This window comes from Ovis canadensis, chromosome 20 (genome assembly GCF_042477335.2).
Source record: "Ovis canadensis isolate MfBH-ARS-UI-01 breed Bighorn chromosome 20, ARS-UI_OviCan_v2, whole genome shotgun sequence".
Lineage (NCBI taxonomy): Eukaryota > Metazoa > Chordata > Mammalia > Artiodactyla > Bovidae > Ovis > Ovis canadensis.
Genome location: NC_091264.1, coordinates 35,144,523 through 35,164,830, shown reverse-complemented (window position 1 = coordinate 35,164,830; position 20,308 = coordinate 35,144,523). Strand labels below are relative to the sequence as shown.

General features: G+C 43.2%; 1 protein-coding gene across 11 annotated transcripts in view; it reads left to right on the top strand.

The window, feature by feature from the left end:
- The window catches only part of ADGRF5 (adhesion G protein-coupled receptor F5), a 114,096-nt gene that overhangs the window by 22,047 nt on the left and 71,741 nt on the right, over positions 1-20,308 (top strand). For 3 of the 11 annotated variants that reach the window (XM_069563927.1, XM_069563920.1, XM_069563922.1), the window contains exon 1: positions 18,406-18,809. The exons of 6 other annotated variants lie outside the window; for them this stretch is intronic. The gene's annotated coding sequence lies outside the window, so the exon portion shown is untranslated. Of the gene's footprint in view, positions 1-18,405; positions 18,810-20,308 lie in introns of those variants that run through there. 2 more of the 11 variants (XM_069563925.1, XM_069563918.1) reach the window with 1 other exon arrangement.

Genomic DNA, 20,308 nt, shown 5'->3' with positions numbered 1-20,308 from the left:
GAATTCAAGAAAACACTAAAAATATATGTGGTTTTCCCCCAGTTAATGTTCCAGGTCAGACAAGGCAAACGGAAGGGGTGGGTCCTGGAGTAATCATATTGTTAAAAGGTAGCTGTGTTTTGTGTACTATGCATCAACTCTAAAAATAGTTCAGTGGTCCCAAGAGGCTGGCTTTGAATTATGGAGGGTGATGTAGTTAGGAAAGGTCCTGAACTTGGAAACTTGGACTCATTGTTCTGGCCTAGGTTGTGGAGTCGGAGGTGGCTGGGCAACCTCCATGCAGTGCAGCAACCCCTTGCTCCATGCTGGGCCGTGGCCTAGGGGCATAGCAGCCACTGTGAACACCTTTCCCTTCATCTCTTAACTCCATCTGTCCCTGAAACACTCAGTACAGGCTAGAACCCAGGACAACTAAACTTTGGGTTTGCCAACCTGATCACCAAGCACACTGGCAGGTCAGACAGACTCTCGGTCAGACAGACTCTCAGAGTTTGCCATCATGGCATGAAATGGAACAGAGGAGTTTCCAAAGAGATGGCTGATGCATAACTTAGATTTCAGGAGACGAGAATTCCCTCAACCTCTGCGTAAGGCACTCGAAAAACGAATGCTTTTCCCAATATTAAAACAGATAAGTTGCTTTGAACAGGAGCTAGTTTATTGAGCAATATGCGTAATATCTGGTATGTGCCCTTCCATTTTCTTCAAAAGCGATTCACTTCCGGTAAAATAACAAGTGGTGTTCGCGGTCTAATGATGGACTAATCGCGCTAATGATGGACTAGCTTGTTCCCCTAAGGCTCAGTCATGAGCCATCTGCACTCCACATCTCTGGGCTTTTAAAAGCACATTCTTCCTGCTCCCCAAGGAGCTGAACTTCAGAAATGTTGATGGATTACCATTTGTGCTTCATTTTCCATCTTCATCACTCTTCCCCCCATTTTATGCTTCTCCCCCTGGAGCTTATTTTAGGCCCCTTCTTGGAGCTGGATTTGAGAGCCATTGTTGTTCACAGACACAGGCATCAGCCCAACCTTTTCCGATTTCTTTCAGAAACAAATGCTGTCATTGTGCCTGACATAATATGTATTCTTGAAAGAGCATTTTAAAAAGAATATATCATGGCTCCGAAGAACTGAGGGAAATGGAGGTGGAGAGACCCGACTGTTAGATGTGAAGCAGCCTTGGAGCAGGGATTCAGATGGAAGACAAGAGGTGTCCCTCGGGGGCAGCCAGTTTACCATAGGGATGGCCTTCGTTGGTTGACCAGAAGGTGATGCTGACCAAGTAATGTTACCCTTGTATTATAGGTCTTGGGAAATTTATTGAGTGTCTCCTATGTACTGAGGATTTCTAACTCTACCTTAAAAGTTGTTTTCTCTCTTTGGCTAAGATGGTGGAGTATCCCCTGACCACCACCAACTGCCTCCCTGCTCCCCGCCCATCCCAGTCCGCATAGGGGGTTTCTGCAGGCTTATAAATGAGTGGGGGATCTTGGTGGGCATGGTGTGTAAGCAGTCAAAACCACTCCGTGTCTACGCTCTTGAAAATACTGGATTCTCCTGACAGTGTATAATCCTAGTCCTTGGAAAGGGATGAACCCATAAAATAAAATCTCCCCTTGATTCATTTAACGATCAGTAAAATATTCATTGAATACATACCATCTTCCTTGTCACAGTTACTTATTATTTTGGTAGATATTTTCTTTTATAAGCTTACCTTCAAATTAGTCATTTTTAACTAATAATTTTTTTAAAAAACTAATAGCTAAAAAGTAGATTTTAAAGGATCAGTTCTCAAGAATTCAATTTTTTTTCTTAAATACATTAAGTTTCATGGACACCACTTGAATGAAATTCAGGGGTGGTGTCCACAAAATTGAAAGGGAAAAAAGTCTTTATTTTTTATTAACACCTAATTGCTATATAGGATTTCCTTTAATTAGGAAGCTAAGTGACAAGCCACAACCACATTAACAGTACATATGACTTTGTCACCAAGAAATGTCATTACTATGTTGCAGACCCTCAAAAATCTAGTTTATTCCCATCTCTTCATAAAGTGTGTGATAGTTATTAAACCTGTCTCATCAAAACTTTTAATTGAATAGATTAAGAAAGAAGCAAATATGTTACTGAATCACATTATTTTAATATTTTGACAACCATATTTCAGTATTATTATTTTGCCTTGTAATACTATTTATGTGTTTTATGCATTTAAAAGCATTATTCTGAGGAAGAATCATAAACTTCACCAGATAGCCAAGAGGGTCTGGGGCACAAATTCTGATTTCAAATCTTATTTTAATAGTCCTTTCAGCTAGGGCCAGGGAGATACAAGCTCTTTTAGTCTATGACGAGAGATATTTTTTTCTTAAGTTTTTTTTTTTTTTGACATGGACCATTTAAAAAGTAGTTAGTGATCTTGTTACAATATTGCTTCTGTTTCATATTTTGGTTTTTTTGCCATGAGGCATGTGGGACCTAAGCTCCCTGACCAAGGATCGAACCTGCACCCCTTGCATTGGAAGGGCAAGTCTTAACCACTGGACCACCTAAGAAATATCTTTATTTTGCCCTCACCAATGAAGGTTTTTTCAAGTGTAGAGCCAAGTGAGGCTACCCTGTAAGAAAATATAGGTGGAAAAGAATGCTGGGACCAGGGGCCAGGCTAAATTTAGAGGGTAAATAGAGGAAGAAAGGCCACCAAGGGGATGGAGAGGAAGGAGGAGAGACCCTTGGGTAGGAGGAAGATCTGAAGACTGGATGCCACAGAAGCCTGAACAAAATGGGGTTTCAAGGAGGAGGGAACGGCCAACTCTGCGACATGCTGGGTCAAGGACAATAAAAACAGCAAATGCACCAGTGACCGTGAAGACGTGGAAATGAGGGTGACTGTCGTGGGGGCCACTAGCGCAGCGCCAGGGAAGGAAGGTGGACTGGACCGATGCAGAGGTCAGAGAAGAGACACGAGGAAGTGGAGAGAAGCGTCGGTGTTTTCAACTCTTTGGTCAAGAGTTGCTGTGAAAGGAGCAGAAAGATATTGCAGTCAGTGAGGAAGGATGTCAAAGCAAGGCTTTTCAAGAGAGATTCTGGAGCATGCTTGTGTGCTGCTGAGACTGATCAGTGCTGAGCATGAAAGAGGAAATGGGCCTCAGAGCCAAGAGAAGAAAGAGGCAGGGAAGAGCAGGGCTGAGTCGTCCTCTTACACCAGACAGAGGGATGATTTTAATGAATAAGCTGTTTGTCAGCCGTCAGGCACAGTTAAGAACTGCTCTCTGAAATATTCCCCTCTTTCCATGGTTTTCCACTTCTCTCTAACCCCACTACCCTCTTTAAATTTTTTTTTTTTTAACAAGAGATTTTTTATTAGGAAAATTTGGGAAATTACCTGACATCTAATGGTTTTTCTTTTTCTTTTTTTTTTTTTTAATTTTAAAATCTTTAATTCTTACATGCGTTCCCAAACATGAACCCCCCTCCCACCTCCCTCCCCATAACATCTCTCTGGGTCATCCCCATGCACCAGCCCCAAGCATGCTGTATCCTGCGTCAGACATAGACTGGCGATTCAATTCTTACATGATAGTATACATGTTAGAATGCCATTCTCCCAAATCATCCCACCCTCTCCCTCTCCCTCTGAGTCCAAATTTTTTTTTTTTTTATTAAGGTATAGTTGATTCACAGTGTTGGGCTTGTTTCAGGTATACCACAAAGGGAATCAGTTGTATGTATATCCACTCTTTTTAAGACTCTTTTTCCATGGAGTTATTATGGAGTATTGTGTAAAGTTCCCTGTGCTGTGCAGTAGGTTCCTATTAGTTATCTATTTAATATATAATAGTATGCATATGTCAATGCCGATCTCCTAGTTCATCTGTCCTCCCTTGTCCCCCATTGCCCTCTTGCTATCTCTATGAATGAAAGTCGCTCAGTTGAGTCCAACTCTTGGTGACCCCATGGACTATACAGTCCAAGGAATTCTCCAGGCCAGAATACTGGAGTGGGTAACCTTTCCCTTCTCCAGGGGATCTTCCCAACCCAGGGATCAAACCTAGGTCTTCCGCATTGCAGGCAGATTCTTTACCAGCTGAGACACTAGGTCATTTCCATATTAGAGCCTCATTGATTACTTAAACTAATTCAAGCTTATATGCAGCTCATTGGAAATGGACAACATATCCACCTTTCAAAGGCATTTGAGTCAGAGCAGAGGTTGTTCTTTTGCTTAAAGCAATTTGTCTCTGAAAGTGTAAGTTTAGAAATTAGGGGCAGGAGGACATAGGTTTTTTCTGTTGCTTTTCAAATCCTCCCACAGAGGTGATAGTCTATACTGCTAATGTCACCTGGCACCCTATTTTTTCAGACCACCATGGTGCCCTTCACTACACTTCTGATCCAGCTATATCTTAATATGATAGCAAGAACCATTTAACATTCTTTCTTGAAAGAATATAAGCACTGAAAAAATTGGGATGATTCATTTACAGCTTCATTTCTGGTACTAGTTAAATTGTGGACCAATCATCATAAAGAAAAAAGATTAACACAAGGTTAACACTGCCTCTGTCTGCTCAGGAATCATCACTCTATTTTGGGCATTAGGCTTAGGGATCAATCCCTTACCTGTACCTGGAGAATTGTCACAATTTAGGTGAGACAAAAATGTATCTGAGTATCTGGAGAGGATCGGGGCAGGCTCCAGGGCACAATGTTAAGAGTCCCGCCTGGGAAGACGGAAGATCTCGATTCTAAATCTGTCTCTGACACTAAAGGGTTCTATGAACTTGGTGAAGCCTTTCAATTCCCTCTAACATGGTCCCTGGGAAGAATGATCACTAGGCCACCTTGGCTCTAAAATCCTTTGAGTCTGATTTTTCTCCTATCGGATGACTCTTCAGCTCATATTGTCTGGTGGTTTTGGCATCATGGCTCTTCACTTATCAGCTTGATAAATTTGGAGGTAGTTATTTCTCCAGTCAAAGGCAAAAACAGGGGAATCTCTGTTTTGGTGTCAGAGAAAGTGCTGAGGCCCTGAAAACAATAAAGAGCCCTGGTGTCTGCACCAGGGAGGCACCTTAGGGGAATGGAGACTTGCAGCCCCAAACTATGGTCTGCTAGATGTTAGCAGGTTCCCTCACTGCTGCTGGAGGTATGTGAAACCTGCTGACACAGGTTTCTGCACCCAGGACACACAATAGAAAAGCAGAAGTTATAAGAGGAGTGACCGCCCAGTGTTCATGAGCAAAGAAATCTGCACACTTGAGACCAAATGCAACTTCCTTCAAAATAGCTTCCTTCCCAGACCAAGACAAAAGGGCATACCCGTGTCCCCCAGTACTCAGCTTTTCTCCATGATACTCACATGGCAGGGGGAGGAGGAGTCAACGACAAGTGCGGTCAGTCTGTAAGTCTGACATCATCTGCATCACGACTGGAGCATGTGGGTGATATATGTCACGTCATGGGCATCAGTGAGCTCTTTTTGCTATGTGGTATGTCACCTCTAAGAGCTAAAGGTGGAATCCGAGGGCTAGACATGGTTCCAGGCCATTGCTGGTAAACCCTCCATAAGAAAAGGTCGCGAGACAAGGTCAACAAAATGCAAGAGAAGGCTGTTGATGGCACCTCTATGGAGCTGTCTCCTGAATCTGCCTCCATTTCCCCTCTATGCTGTCTCTACCTCTTTCAAGAAAAGGCAGGAAAGGTAGTCTTGGCAGTGATCCAAAACAGGGCTTTCCTTGGAGGGTACTTTGGATTTCTAGCCAAAGTTGGTGACATCACTGGAGACATAAGGTGGGTAGAATATGGCTGTCAACTGTATCCAACTGGTCCAAAAGATGGAAAGCTTTACAGAAAAGCTTCTACAGGAAAGCTGCTACAGCAAAATAAGTCTCTGAAAGATATGCACACCAAGAATGCGTAATAAATCTGCCCATTGGTGGAACGTGTCCAGTAACAGCAAGTGCAAATAAAACCTAAAAGGCCACAGCTGAACATAAATATGAACAGGTCCAATTAGCAGAGACTCTGCCAAGATATACACATGAAAGATAAGAATGAGCCCATTTGTATACTATAAAACTGCCCAATTATTTGTCGGTTCCTTCCTTGTGTAAGGACAGGTCAGTGCCAGAAGGGAATTTTCCTGGCCTCACTATAGTAAATACCAAAAGAGAGTGGACCCTGGGCCACATTGGGTCAAGAGGGTTACCAACATCTGGTTGTGAATTAAAAGGGGGAAAAAAAGCTACTCCATCCAAATGTGAAAGTATGTTTTGCAAGTGGAGGCTTCATGGACTTTTGTATACCCTTCTGCTGGGTATATACTAATATTGTGGCTTTCTTAACTTTGCTTGCATGTTAAACTTTCAAATACACTTCTTTAATGAACCAAATAGACATCTCTGCCCTCAGGGAGCTCGCACAGTAGTGGAGGATTTGAAGGTGGAGACAACCAGTAAAATATTAATAAATAAGTATATTGAGGGAGGAGCCTGGTAGGCTACAGTCCACAGGGTCACAAAGAGTCAGACACGACTGAGTGACTTCACTTTCACTGTCAAGTACATTAAAGTGTATTGGACGGCTTCCCAGGTGACGCTAGTGGTAAAGAACCCACCTGCCAATGCAGAAGACATAAGAGCCCTGGGTTTGATCCCTGGATTGGGAAGATCCCCTGGAGGAGGGCATAGAAACCCACTCTAGTATTCTAGCCTGGAGAATCCCCATGGACAGAGGAGCCTGGTGGGATACAGTCCATGGGGTCAAGAAGAGGGGACATGACTGATGTGACTTGGCACACGTGCTCAGTGTATTAGAAGTGACATATGATGTGGAAAACATTCATCATGGAAGGGGGTTCGAAGGGCTGAAATGTGACATATGGTGGTCAGGGAAGCCCTCACTAAGGAAACAGTGTTTGGAGCAAGGTAGGAATGAGGTGAGGGGGTGAGACAGGAGGATATCTGAGCTAAGAGCATCCAAGCAGAGGGAACAGCCAGTGCCAAGACTCTGGGATGGAACATGGTGGCTCACAGGGAGGCCAGCACAGCTGGAGCAACATGGAAAGACGAGGAACTAAGTGAGGTATAGTCTGTTCCTTTCCAAGGCAAACCATTCAATATCATGGTAATCCAAGCCTATGCCCCAACCAGTAATGCTGAAGAAGCTGAAGTTGAACGGTTCTATGAAGACCTACAAGACTTTTTAGAACTAATACCCCCAAAATATGTCCTTTTCATTATAGAAGACTAGAATGCAAAAGTAGGAAGTCAAGAAACACCTGGAGTAACAGGCAAATTTGGCCTTGGAATATGGAATGAAGCAGGGCAAAGACTAATAGAGTTTTGCCAAGAGAACGCACTGGTCATAGCAAACACCCTTTTCTAACCACACAAGAGAAGACTCTACACATGGACATCACCAGATGGTCAACACTGAAATCAGATTGATTCTATTCTTTGCAGCCAAAGATGGAGAAGCTCTATACAGTCAGCAAAAACAAGACCAGGAGCTGACTGTGGTTCAGATCATGAAATTCTTATTGCCAAATTCAGACTTAAATTGAAGAAAGTAGGGAAAACCGCTAGACCATTTAGGTATGACCTAAATCAAATCCCTTATGATTATACAGTGGAAGTGAGAAATAGATTTAAGGGCCTAGATCAGAGTGTCTGAGGAACTATGGACGGAGGTTCATGACATTGTACAGGAGACAGGGATCAAGACCACCCCCATGGAAAAGAAATGCAAAAAAGCAAAATGGCTGCCTGAGGAGGCCTTACAAATAGCTAGCTGTGCAAAGAAGAGAAGCAAAAAGCAAAGGAAAGATAAAGGCATCTGAATGCAGAGTTCCAAAGAATAGCAAGGAGAGATAAGAAAACCTTCCTCAGTGATCAATGCAAAGAAATAGAGGAAAACAACAGAATAGAAAAGACTAGAGATCTCTTCAAGAAAATTAGAGATACCAAGGGAACATTTCATGCAAAGATGGGCTCGATAAAGGACAGAAATGGTATGGACCTAACAGAAGCAGAAGATATTAAGAAGAGGTGGCAAGAATACACAAAAGAACTGTACAAAAAAGATCTTCACTTCCAAGATAATCATGATGGTATGATCACTGACCTAGAGCCAGACACCCTGGAACGTGAAGTCAAGTGGGCCTTAGAAAGCATCACTACAAACAAAGGTAGTGGAGGTGATGGAATTCCAGTGGAGCTATTTCAAATCCTGAAAGATGATGCTGTGAAAGTGCTGCACTCAATATGTCAGCACATTGGAAAACTTAGTAGTGGCCACAGGACTGGAAAAGGTCAGTTTTCATTCCAATCCCAAAGAAAGGCAATGCCAAAGAATGCTCAAACTACCACACAATTACATTCATCTCACATGCTAGTAAAGTAATGCTCAAAATTCTCCAGGCTTCAGCAATCCATGAACCGTGAAATTCCAGATGTTCAAGCTGGTTTTAGAAAAGGCAGAGGAACCAGAGATCAAATTGTCAGCATCCACTGGATCATCAAAAAAGCAAGAGAGTTCCAGAAAAACATCTATTTCTGTTTTATTGACTATGCCAAAGCCTTTGACTGTGTGGATCACAATAAACTGGAAAATTCTGAAAGAGATGGGAATACCAGACCACCTGACCTGCCTCTTGAGAAACCTATATGCGGGTCAGGAAACAATAGTTAGAACTGGACATGGAGCAACAGACTGGTTCGAAATAGGAAAAGGAGTACATCAAGGCTGTATATTGTCACCTTGCTTATTTAACTTCTATGCAGAGTACATCATGAGAAACACTGGGCTGGAAGAAGCACAAGCTAGAATCAAGATTGCCAGGAGAAATATCAATAATCTCAGATATGCAGATGACACCAGCCTTATGGCAGAGAGTGAAGAGGAGCTAAAGAGCCTCTTGATGAAAGTGAAAGAGGAGAGTGAAAATGTTGGCTTAAAGCTCAACATTCAGATAACTAAGATCGTGGCATCTGGTCCCATTACTTCATGGGAAGTAGATGGGGAAACAGTAGAAACAGTGTCAGACTTTATTTTGGGGGACTCCAAAATCACTGCAGATGGTGATTGCAGGCATGAAATTAAAAGATGCTTACTCCTTGGAAAAAAAGTTATGACCAACCTAGAGAGCATATTCAAAAGCAGAGACATTGCTTTGCCAACAAAGGTCTGTCTAGTTAAGACTACGGTTTTTCCTGTGGTCATGTATGGGTGTGAGAGTTGGACTGTGAAGAAGGCTGAGCGCCGAAGAATTGATGCTTTTGAACTGTGGTGTTGGAGCAGACTCTTGAGAATCCCTTGGACTGAGATCCACCCAGTCCATTCTGAAGGAGATCAGCCCTGGGATTTCTTTGGAGGAAATAATGCTGAAGCTGAAACTCCAGTACTTTGGCCACCTCATTTGAAGAGTTGACACATTGGAAAAGACTCTGATGCTGGGAGGGATTGGGGGCAGGAGGAGAAGGGGACAACAGAGGTTGAGATGGGTGGATGGCATCACTGAGTCGATGGGCGTGAGTTTGAGTGAACTCTGGGAGTTGGTGATGGACAGGGAGGCCTGGCGTGCTGCGATTCATGGGGTCGCAGAGTCGGACACGACTGAGCCACTGAACTGAACTGATACACATGTTCGGGGCTTCCCTGATGGCTCAGCAGGTAAAGAATTCACCTGCAATGCAGGAGACACGGGAGATGCGGGTTCAGTCCCTGGATCAGGAAGATCCCCCAGAGGAAGGACATGGTGACCCACTCTAGTATTCTTGCCTGGAGAATCACACAGACTGAAGAGCCTGGTGGTCTGCAGTCCAAAGGGTCACGAAGAGTCAGACACAACCGAGAGACTGAGCACACACATGCATATACACAGTCATTCTTTTTCAGACTTTTTTCTCAAATAGGTTATAATAGACTATTGAGTAGAGGTCCCTGTGCTATACAGTAAGTGCTTGCTGGCTATCTATCTTATATATAGCAGTGTGTGTGTATTAATGACTCCTAATTTATCCCTCCCCCAACATTTCCCCTTTGGTAACCAAATTTTTGGTTTTCAAAATATGAGAGTTTGTTTCTATTCTGTAAATAAGTTAATTTATATCATTCTTAAAATTAGGTTCCACACATGAGTGATATCACGTATTTGCTTTGTCTGGCTTACTTCACTTACTATGATAATCTATAGGTCCATCCAAGTTGCTGCAGGTGGCATTATTTCACTGTTTTTTATGGCTGAGTTGTATTCTACTGTATATAGGTACTATATCTTCTTTATCCATTCATCTGTTGATGGATATTTAGGTTGGTTCCCTGTCTTGGCTACTTGTAAATAGTGCTGCTAAGAACAGTGGGGTGCATTATCTTTTCAAATTATGGTTTTCTTTGGATGTCTATCCAGAAGTGGGATTGTTGGATCACGGGGTAGTCCTTTTGTTTTCTTTTCTGAATTACCTAGAACATGCCAACACGGAACAAGGATCTGGGCATACAATACATAAGATAAGGCCCAGCCCTCAAGGTACTTACAGTCAATGCATTAAAATGATCATTTGAGTATAGTGTGGTACCTGCAGAAAGACACATACCTCCTCATTTGAGGTCAGTGAGAAAAAAATACTTGACTCAGCCTGGGAGGAGTGGGAAGATCTTTGGAAGAAATAACATCTGCTGCTTAACTGAAGACTGAAAATTAGCCAGATGAAGAAGGGGGAAGCATGACACAGCCTGGAATGTTCCAGAAAGACACATTTACTTGGTGCTTACATTTCTGCCTGAGCAAATAGCTCTGTCTCCAGTGAGGCTAACCCCTCAAGTCCTAAGTGATGCCTCATACTAACACAAATGTTGATAACATGACTAGTTGAATTAGTTACTCAGGCTACACCATTGCGGTCAGGCAGAAGTCTGGTTTCAACTTGCCACCAACTCCAGCATCTTAGAACTCAGACAAGGGCTCTTTCCCAGCGAACAGCAGCTGTAGCTGCGAAAGGGCAAAGTCTTCCCATCAGCACTGGCCTCTGGGTTGCAGCCGAGACCATATGGTGGTTCCATCTTTTATTGGTCTTTGTTTTCACTGTGAAGAGAGTGCCACAAGCACGGAGTGTTCCTAGCAACAAACAGGACAGCGGGTGAGAGAGGAATTGCTCCTCAGGGAGGCAAACGGACAGCCACCTTGACAACGCCCAGTCTGATGTCAGAGTTGACGGCGCCCCACAACCCGAGGCAAACAGGAAAAAGACAGTATTTTCAAAGTGTGAACCCAGGATCTGACTCTGGCAGCAGGGTGTTTTTTAAGGCAAGAGGTATCCAAGTCAAGGTCCCCCACTTTGTTACTCTTTCTTTATTGAAGGACAATTTCTTTACATGCTGTGTCAGTGTCTGCTGTACAACAAAGAGAATCAGTTATATAGATACATATATCCCCTCCCTCTTGGACCTCCCTCCCACCTTCGCCCTCCTCCCCATCACCCCTCTAGGTCATCACAGAGCACTGAGTTGAGCTCCCTGTGTTATATAACAGCTTCCCACTAGCTATCTGTTTTACACCTGTACACATGGGGCTTCCCTGATAGCTCAGTAGGTAAAGAATCCTCCTGCAATGCAGGAGACCCCGGTTCAATTCCTGGCTCGGGAAGATCCCCTAGACAACGGACAGCCTACCCCCTCCAGTATCCTTGAGCTTCCCTGGTAGCTCAGATGGTAAAGAACCTGCCTGCAACGCAGGAGACCTGGGTTTGATCCCTGGAGGAGGGCACGGCAACCCACTCTAGTATTGTTGCCTGGAGAATCCCCATGGACAGAGCAGCCTGGCGGGCTGGAGTCCATACGTTCACGCAGAGCCTGACCCAACTGAAGCGACTAGGCAGCAGTGTATGTATGTCATTTCTAATCTCCCAGTTCATCACACTCTCCCTTTCCTACCCTGTGTCCACACGTCCGTTAGTCTGAGTCTCTATTCCCGCCCTGCAAATAAGCTTGTCTCTATCATTTTTTTCTTTTAGATTTTACATACACGTGCTAATATAAAGTATTTCTCTCTTTCTGATTTACCTCATTCTGTATGACAGACTCTAGGTCCATCCACATCTCTACGAATGACCCTCTTTTCTGAAGGTCTCTGAGCTTTCCTCTCCTGGACTGGGTAAACTCCGCTATCAGACATTCAGTCCTCCCTTGCAATTACTTTCCAAAGCTCTCAGCCTGCAACATTCTTTTAGCGACCCCCCTCTTTTTTTGGAGTATAATTGCTTTACAATGTTTTGTTAGTTTCTGCTGAACAACTAAGTGGATCAGTGATATGTGTACATACATCCCCTTTTTCTTGACCCTCCCTTTCACCACCACCCCCAATTCCACCCATCTAGGTCATTACAGAGCACTGAGCTGAGCTCCCCGTGCTATACAACTGGCTTTCCTCCTATGTTTTCTCCATTCCTTCCAGTACAGCTGGTGTCATTCATCTACACTTATACTAATCCATTCAAGCTACCCCCAAAGGAACCAAATCTCATGACAGAGACAAGAAGATATATTTTGGAGGCATCTTCAAAGTGCCAGCCTGTGTGGAACCAGAGGCAAAGCTAGCAGAAAGCAAGAGCAAAGGCAGTAGCAAATCCCTCCATGTTATTACAACAAAAATCTCATTCCTGCAGAAATAACATTTTTGTTGTTGTTCAGTTACTAAGTCACGTTTGACTATTTGTGACCCCACAGACTGTAGGCTCCTCTGTCCTCCACTATCTTCCAGAACTTGCTCAAATTCATGTCCATGGAATTGATGATGATATAATAACAATAGCAATAGCCAACACTTAACACATGCTTACTAAGTGCCAGGCACTTTCATAAGCATCTTTACAGGTGTGGAACTCATTCAGTCTTCCCTAAAACCCTGAGGTAGTTCTTATTATTGCTCTGATTTTGCAGATGAGAAAACTGAGGCACAGAAAGATGAAATAACCGAGTAAGTTTCTGAGGAGCTATGAGTGGGCAGATCTGGTGTCCACAAGATTCACCCCAAGTTACTCTGGGTTTTCAAGGCCCAGGTGTTTTCTACTACCCGTATTTAATATATAGGTTTTTAGTGTAAAAATGAATCTGGAATATCTTTGTCCATTTTGTATAGGAAAAGTCAATACTGCAAATATTTAGCACAAGAAATTTGGAATACAGTAGACCTTTGAACAACATAGGTTTAAGGGTAATCACTTCTTCACAGCTGAAAATCTGCACATAACTTTACAATTGTTACTCTGTATCCTGGTCCCACATACAAGGAGTCAACCAAGCAACTGTGGATCATGTCACACAGTGCCTTGAGAACCCCATGAACAGTATGAAAAGGCGAAATGATAGGATACCAAAAGAGGAACTCCCCAGGTCAGTAGGTGCCCAATATGCTACTGGAGATCAGTGGAGAAATAACTCCAGAAAGAATGAAGGGATGGAGCCAAAGCAAAAACAATACCCAGCTGTGGATGTGACTGGTGATAGAAGAAATATCCAATGCTGTAAAGAGCAATATTGCATAGGAACCTGGAATGTCAGGTCCATGAATCAAGGCAAATTAGAAGTGGTCAAACAAGAGATGGCAAGGGTGAACGTCGACATTCTAGGAATCAGTGAACTAAAATGGACTGGAATGGGTGAATTTAACTCAGATGACCATTATATCTACTACTGTGGGCAGGAATCCCTCAGAAGAAATGGAGTAGCCATCATGGTCAACAAAAGAGTCCGAAATGCAGTACTTGGATGAAATCTCAAAAACATCAGAATAATCTCTGTTCGTCTCCAAGGCAAACCATTCAATATCACGGTTATCCAAGTCTATGCCCCAACCAGTAATGCTGAAGAAGCTGAAGTTGAATGGTTTTATGAAGACCTACAAGACCTTTTAGAACTAACACCCCAAAAAGATGTCCTTTTCATTATAGGGGACTGGAATGCTAAAGTAGGAAGTCAAGAAACACCTGGAGTAACAGGCAAATTTGGCCTTGGAATGCACAATGAAGCAGGGCAAAGACTAATAGAGTTTTGCCAAGAAAATGCACTCATCATAGCAAACACCCTCTTCCAACAACACAAGAGAAGACTCTACACATGGACATCACCAGATGGTCAACACCAAAATCAGATTGATTCTATTCTTTGCAGCCAAAGATGGAGAAGCTCTATACAGTCAACAAAAACAAGACCAGGAGCTGACTGTGGCTCAGATCATGAACTCCTTATTGCCAAATTCAGACTTAAACTGAAGAAAGTAGGGAAAACCGCTAGACCATTTAGGTATGACCTAAATCAAATCCCTTATGATTATGCAGTGGAAGTGAGAAATAGATTTAAGGGCCTAGATCTGATAGAGAGAGTGCCTGATGAACTATGCAATGAGGTTCGTGGCATTGTGCAGGAGACAGGGATCAAGACCATCCCCATGGAAGAGAAATGCAGAAAAGCAAAATGGCTGTCTGGGGAGGCCTTACAAATAGCTGTGAAAAGAAGAGAGGTGAAAAGCAAAGGAGAAAAGGAAAGATAAAGGCATCTGAATGCAGAGTTCCAAAGAATAGCAAGGAGAGATAAAAAAGCCTTCTTCAGCAATCAGTGCAAAGAAATAGAGGAAAACAACAGAATGGGAAAGACTAAAGATCTCTTCAAGAGAATTAGAGATACCAAGGGAACATTTCATGCAAAGATGGGCTCAATAAAGGACAGGAATGGTCTGGACCTAACAGAAGCAGAAGATACTAAGAAGAGGTGGCAAGAATACATGGAAGAACTGTACAAAAAAGATCTTCATGACCCAGATAATCATGATGATGTGATCACTAATCTAGAGCCAGACATCTTGGAATGTGAAGTCAAGTGGGCCTTAGAGAGCATCACTATGAACAAAGCTAGTGGAGGTGATAGAATTCCAGTTGAGCTATTTCAAATCCTGAAAGATGATGCTGTGAAAGTGCTACACTCAATATGTCAAATTTGGAAAACTCAGCAGTGGCCACAGGACTGGAAAAGGTCAATTTTCATTCCAATTCCAAAGAAGGGCAATGCCAAAGAATGCTCAAACTACTGCACAATTGCACTCATCTCACATGCTAGTAAAGTAATGCTCAAAATTCTCCAAGCCAGGCTTCAGCAATACGTGAACCATGAACTCCCTGATGTTCAAGCTGGTTTTAGAAAAGGCAGAGGAACCAGAGATCAAATTGCCAACATCCACTGGATCATGGAAAAAGCAAGAGAGTTCCAGAAAAACATCTATTTCTGCTTTATTGACTATGCCAAAGCCTTTGACTGTGTGGATCACAATAAACTGTGGAAAATTCTGAAAGAGATGGGAATACCAGACCACCTGACCTGCCTCTTGAGAAATCTGCATGCAGGTCAGGAAGCAACAGTTAGAACTGGACATGGAACAACAGACTGGTTCCAAATAGGAAAAGGAGTACGTCAAGGCTGTATATTGTCACCCTGCTTATTTAACTTCTATGCAGAGTACATCATGAGAAATGCTGGGCTGGAAGAAACACAAGCTGGAATCCAGATTGCCGGGAGAAATCTCAATAAGCTCAGATATGCAGATGACACCAACCTTATGGCAGAAAGTGAAGAGGAGCTAAAAAGCCTCTTGATGAAAGTGAAAGAGGAGAGTGAAAAAGTTGGCTTAAAGCTCAACATTCAGAAAACGAAGATCATGGCATCCAGTCCCATCACTTCATGGGAAATAGATGGGGAAACAGTAGAAACAGTGTCAGACTTTATTTTTTGGGCTCCAAAATCACTGCAGATGGTGACTGCAGCCATGAAATTAAAAGATGCTTACTCCTTGGAAGGAAAGTTATGACCAACCTAGACAGCATATTCAAAAGCAGAGACATTACTTTGCCAACTAAGGTCCGTCTAGTCAAGGCTATGGTTTTTCCTGTGGTCATGTATGGATGTGAGAGTTGCACTGTGAAGAAGGCTGAGCTCCGAAGAATTGATGCTTTTGAACTGTGGTGTTGGAGAAGACTCTTGAGAGTCCCTTGGACTGCAAGGAGATCCAACCAGTCCATTCTGAAGGAGATCAACCCTGGGATTTGTTTGGAAGGAATAATGCTAAAGCTGAAGCTCCAATACTTTGGCCACCTCATGTGAATAGTTGACTCCTTGGAAAAGACTCTGATGCTGGGAGGGATTGGGGGCAGGAGGAGAAGGGGACAACAGAGGATGAGATGACTAGATGGCATCACGGACTCGATGGACGTGAGTCTGAGTGAACTCCGGGAGATGGTGATGGACAGGGAGGCCTGGCGTGCTGCGATTCATGGGGTCTCAAAGAGTCGAACACAACTGAGCCACTGAACTGAACTGAACTGAAGTGAAAAAAAAAAATCTGTGTGCAAGTAGACCCACACACGTTGTCCAAGGATCCACTGTATTCTAAAATATGATTTAAGCTTTTTGATTCTGTGTCTATGCGTCTTACTATTTTATTTATTTATTGGCCAAGGGTAGTATTTTATTTATTTTTTATAGAATTATTTTTTAATTGAAGTATATTTGACTTACTGTGTCATGAGTATTTTCTATAGAAAGAAAAGATTTATTTTTCACGATGATTCACCACTTTACTACAGGTAAGGCAATTAGTACTGGATTAAATAATAAGGCCCTTTATTGTGCCAGGTGGCTCAAGGGTAAAGAATCCGCCTGTCAGTGATCCCTGTGTTGGGAAGATCCCCTGGAGGAGAAAATGAAAACCTACTCTAATATTCTTGCCTGGGAAATTCCGTGGGTAGAGGAGCCTGGTGGGCTACAGTCCATGGGGTCACAAAAGAGTCTTACATGAGCATGCACACACATTGTGCCATTGATAGTAAATCCAGAGGTGACATACATCCACATCTGGCCACATGTCTAAGCATATCCCAGGGTCCAGCAAGGAGAATGATGTCCCTGCACTTTAAACCTATCACAGTGTACCCCTGAGTGCATAACCAGGCCCAGGCTGGCAGCAGAGAAGAGGTGAAGGGTCAGCTGTTGGGGGCAACCACCACCATCTCCCATGCTGGTGTGGAATGGGCTGGAGAATACAATTGAGAATCAGTACCAAGAAGTAGAATAATAATGTTGACTTGGCCAAAAATTCATTTGGGTTCTTCCATAAGAGGTTACAGAAAAACTCAAACAAAATGTTTGCCAATCCAATATTTTGAAGGTTCATCCTCCTTTTGCCAAACACTTCACCCTTGTCCCCAGCCTGAATATGACAAGTAGTTGCTGACATGCCTACAGGATGGGAGCTCTGGCTGGAAGGGAAGGCTGGCCAGGAGGAAGGGAGATGATGTGGGACAGGGAAGATCCAATAGCTTGGAGGATTCGAGCCCAGGTATCCAGTTCTGGAGTTCATCCTCCATGCCAGGCTTTTTATCAGAGCCTTCATAGCCTCAGCAGTATTATTATTCCACTTTCACACATAATAAAACTGAGTCTCAGTGAGGTCTCATCACATCTCCAAGGCCACATAAATAGGAATCAGTGGCCCTATGGTTTGAATCCCTGCAGTCTGACTCTGGGGTCCTTGCACTGACACACTGTCCGGACATTAGGAGGGTATCTCTCAATGCAGTCTGGGGATGCCCTTTTTACTAGGGCACTTACAATGCAGATTCCTGGGCCTTAGGCCAGGGTCCATTCATCAGGCTTTCTGTGGGCAGGGCTTCAGAGTAGGAAGTTGAAGAGTATTCCACACAGAGAGATGTTTAAGAACAATGAGGTGACCATTTGTCACTTCCCATCTGTGTTCTGACCTTGGGCAAGTCACTGTTTCTCCCTGGATCTTGGTTTCCTTGTTTGTATAATGAGGATGGATAGGTCACTTTCATCTCAGGAACTCTAATTCTAATTCATCTTCATTTTTTACTGCAGTATAATTGCTTCATCTAATTCATCTTTAAACCCAACAAATCAGCTACAGCCTGCCTTTTTTCCATGTATCTCCTTATCTTTAAACATTAGTATTAACTGAGACAATAGGTTAAATATTACAGAATTTGTAATTTGATGCACAAATATTCACAGAGTTCCCCTGGAAAATCTGGAAGAACTACATATCTCTGAATGTGGTGTATTTGAAGGGCAACCCTCCCTAATACCCAGGGCTAGGACCAAATGATTTCATTAGGTCTTCCCATGTTCAGGACTTTTAAAATCTCTGATTTCTTGGTGCTGCTAGAAATGACGCTGATTGATAATTTTAATTTTCCTTCCACTCTGAAAACACAGTCTCATTTAGTGGGCATCTTTCAAAGATTTAAACCAGGCATCCTACACTGGCCATAAGCTCAACCCCATTTGCGGACTCTCTGGTTTCGTTTTCTGAAGTTTTTTCTCTGAAGAAAGGAAAGCAAGGATTAGGGGCTTTGGCCAAACAAGTCTGGCTACTCAGTGAATAGGTTTTCAGATAAGAAGGATCTGAAGGACTTCCCATGGGCGGGAGGGAAATAGCACACACCATCTGGGGAAGAGGACCAGGAAATCACTTCTTGTTTTCAAACAGCGGCCAGCCGTCGGGGATGGCTGTGTGAGGCTGGGAGGACCACAGCAGGGAGGCACCAGTCAGAGAGGAGGCTGAGCTTGGCTCGGAGCTCCCAGTCCTGTCTGAGCCCTCCTCATGAGCCCAGCTTGGCTCGCCCTTCATCGAGCATGAGGCTGCGGGGCGAGTGGCCTCGTAGCAGAGAGCTGGAACTTTGTTAGACGTCTGATTAGAGCCGGAGCTGGCCTGGGGACGACGGTGCTGGGCAGGTAACAGGCATTTCTCCTACTGGGGTTTGTCTCTCTTGGTAGCAAGACCTCAGGGGCACCTAGGTCACTCTGAGGCTCCTTTTAAGGCACTTTTCAGTTACAATCCTCTTTTCTGTAGCTGTGACTCGCATGTTGCGAGCACAAAGCATGGCTGGCCAGGGGCATTGGGCGTGCGGCTGTTGGTCAAGTCGATGAGACTGTGTTTAGGAAGATGGAGTGTCAGGCAGTGAGCTGGGGTGCTTTTAGGATTTCCTCTATAATAAAAAAAAGCTTTCCGTTTTCTATCTTTTTAATGAGTTTTCCCATCCCTGAGCCAGAAACTACCATAGAGACCAGAGGGTTCGTGAATTGCTGACTGTGGATCTCCACGCCAGGCAGCCAGGGAGGCGTGCAGGTATTCTCACGTCCTAGGCAGTCTGGAAACGTAAAATGCAAGCTACTCCCTTCCTCCCCCAACTACTGAATGGAACGGGGTTTGCAAGTCAGCTCTGGGAAGGAGGTCAGATAAAGCACTGGGATCAAGAGCAGGCAGGCTTGCCTCAAGTGTTCTGGAAAGGGGGAGTTGCCCTATGGTGTGCGGTTTGCTTCAACTGTGTTTTCTCATACTTTGCAGAAAGCCGGCTCATACCCCTTCACTGCAGCTCAGTTTTTCCCTTCATAAAGAGCTAATGTATCTGGACTTTCATTTCTGAATGATGCACGTAATGCATGGTTATATTCTTACTATAACAGAATATGTCTCACAGTTTTTCAAACCCCACATGCCCCGTATGCATTAGTTTCCTTCCCTCCCCAATGTTATCCAATCAATTGTTTGCCATCTATCTTATCAGTTAAGTGACTGATTTTTCCGTCTTCCCAGCTCTTAGGGCAATCCAGGGCACTTAGGAATACAAGAAATTCTTTTTGTCAGATCCATGTATTGGTCTTTAACAATCCCTTCCCCTCACTGCAAAGAAAAAAATAATACATGGGGAATGTGAGCAGTTGTTTTAATATTTAGAAAAGCTTGAAATAGTTTTTTTTTTTCATTTTTACCATTGTTATTTATATATTAGTTTTGGCTTGGACAATGCATAGTATTTGTAACAACCTCCCACGGATTAAATTCTAGATTTTTCAACTAGTAGTTTGGGATTCTCTCTTGAAGTCCATCAAAGGTATTTTGTTCTGGAAAATAAAAGAAGATTAACTGAATAGATGGATGGATTTATAGATACATAAATGACAGCTAGCCAGCTAGATTAAGTAGTTGGCTCTAGGGAAATGGGGGGACAATGGGAGAGATTCCCTTTCTTAGTGAATAATAGATGTATTTAACATGTGGGTTCACTTTCTATTTCTTTTAGCTTTCTGTAAAAAGGTGACCTTTAATTTTTTCCTTCTGTTCATTATTATGAGACAAGTGAATTATAAATAAAATACTGTGAACAAATGAGTATGGGTCATGGAGAGAGGATTTGCAATGAAGTTACACATGCAATGTCAAGTCTAAGAAT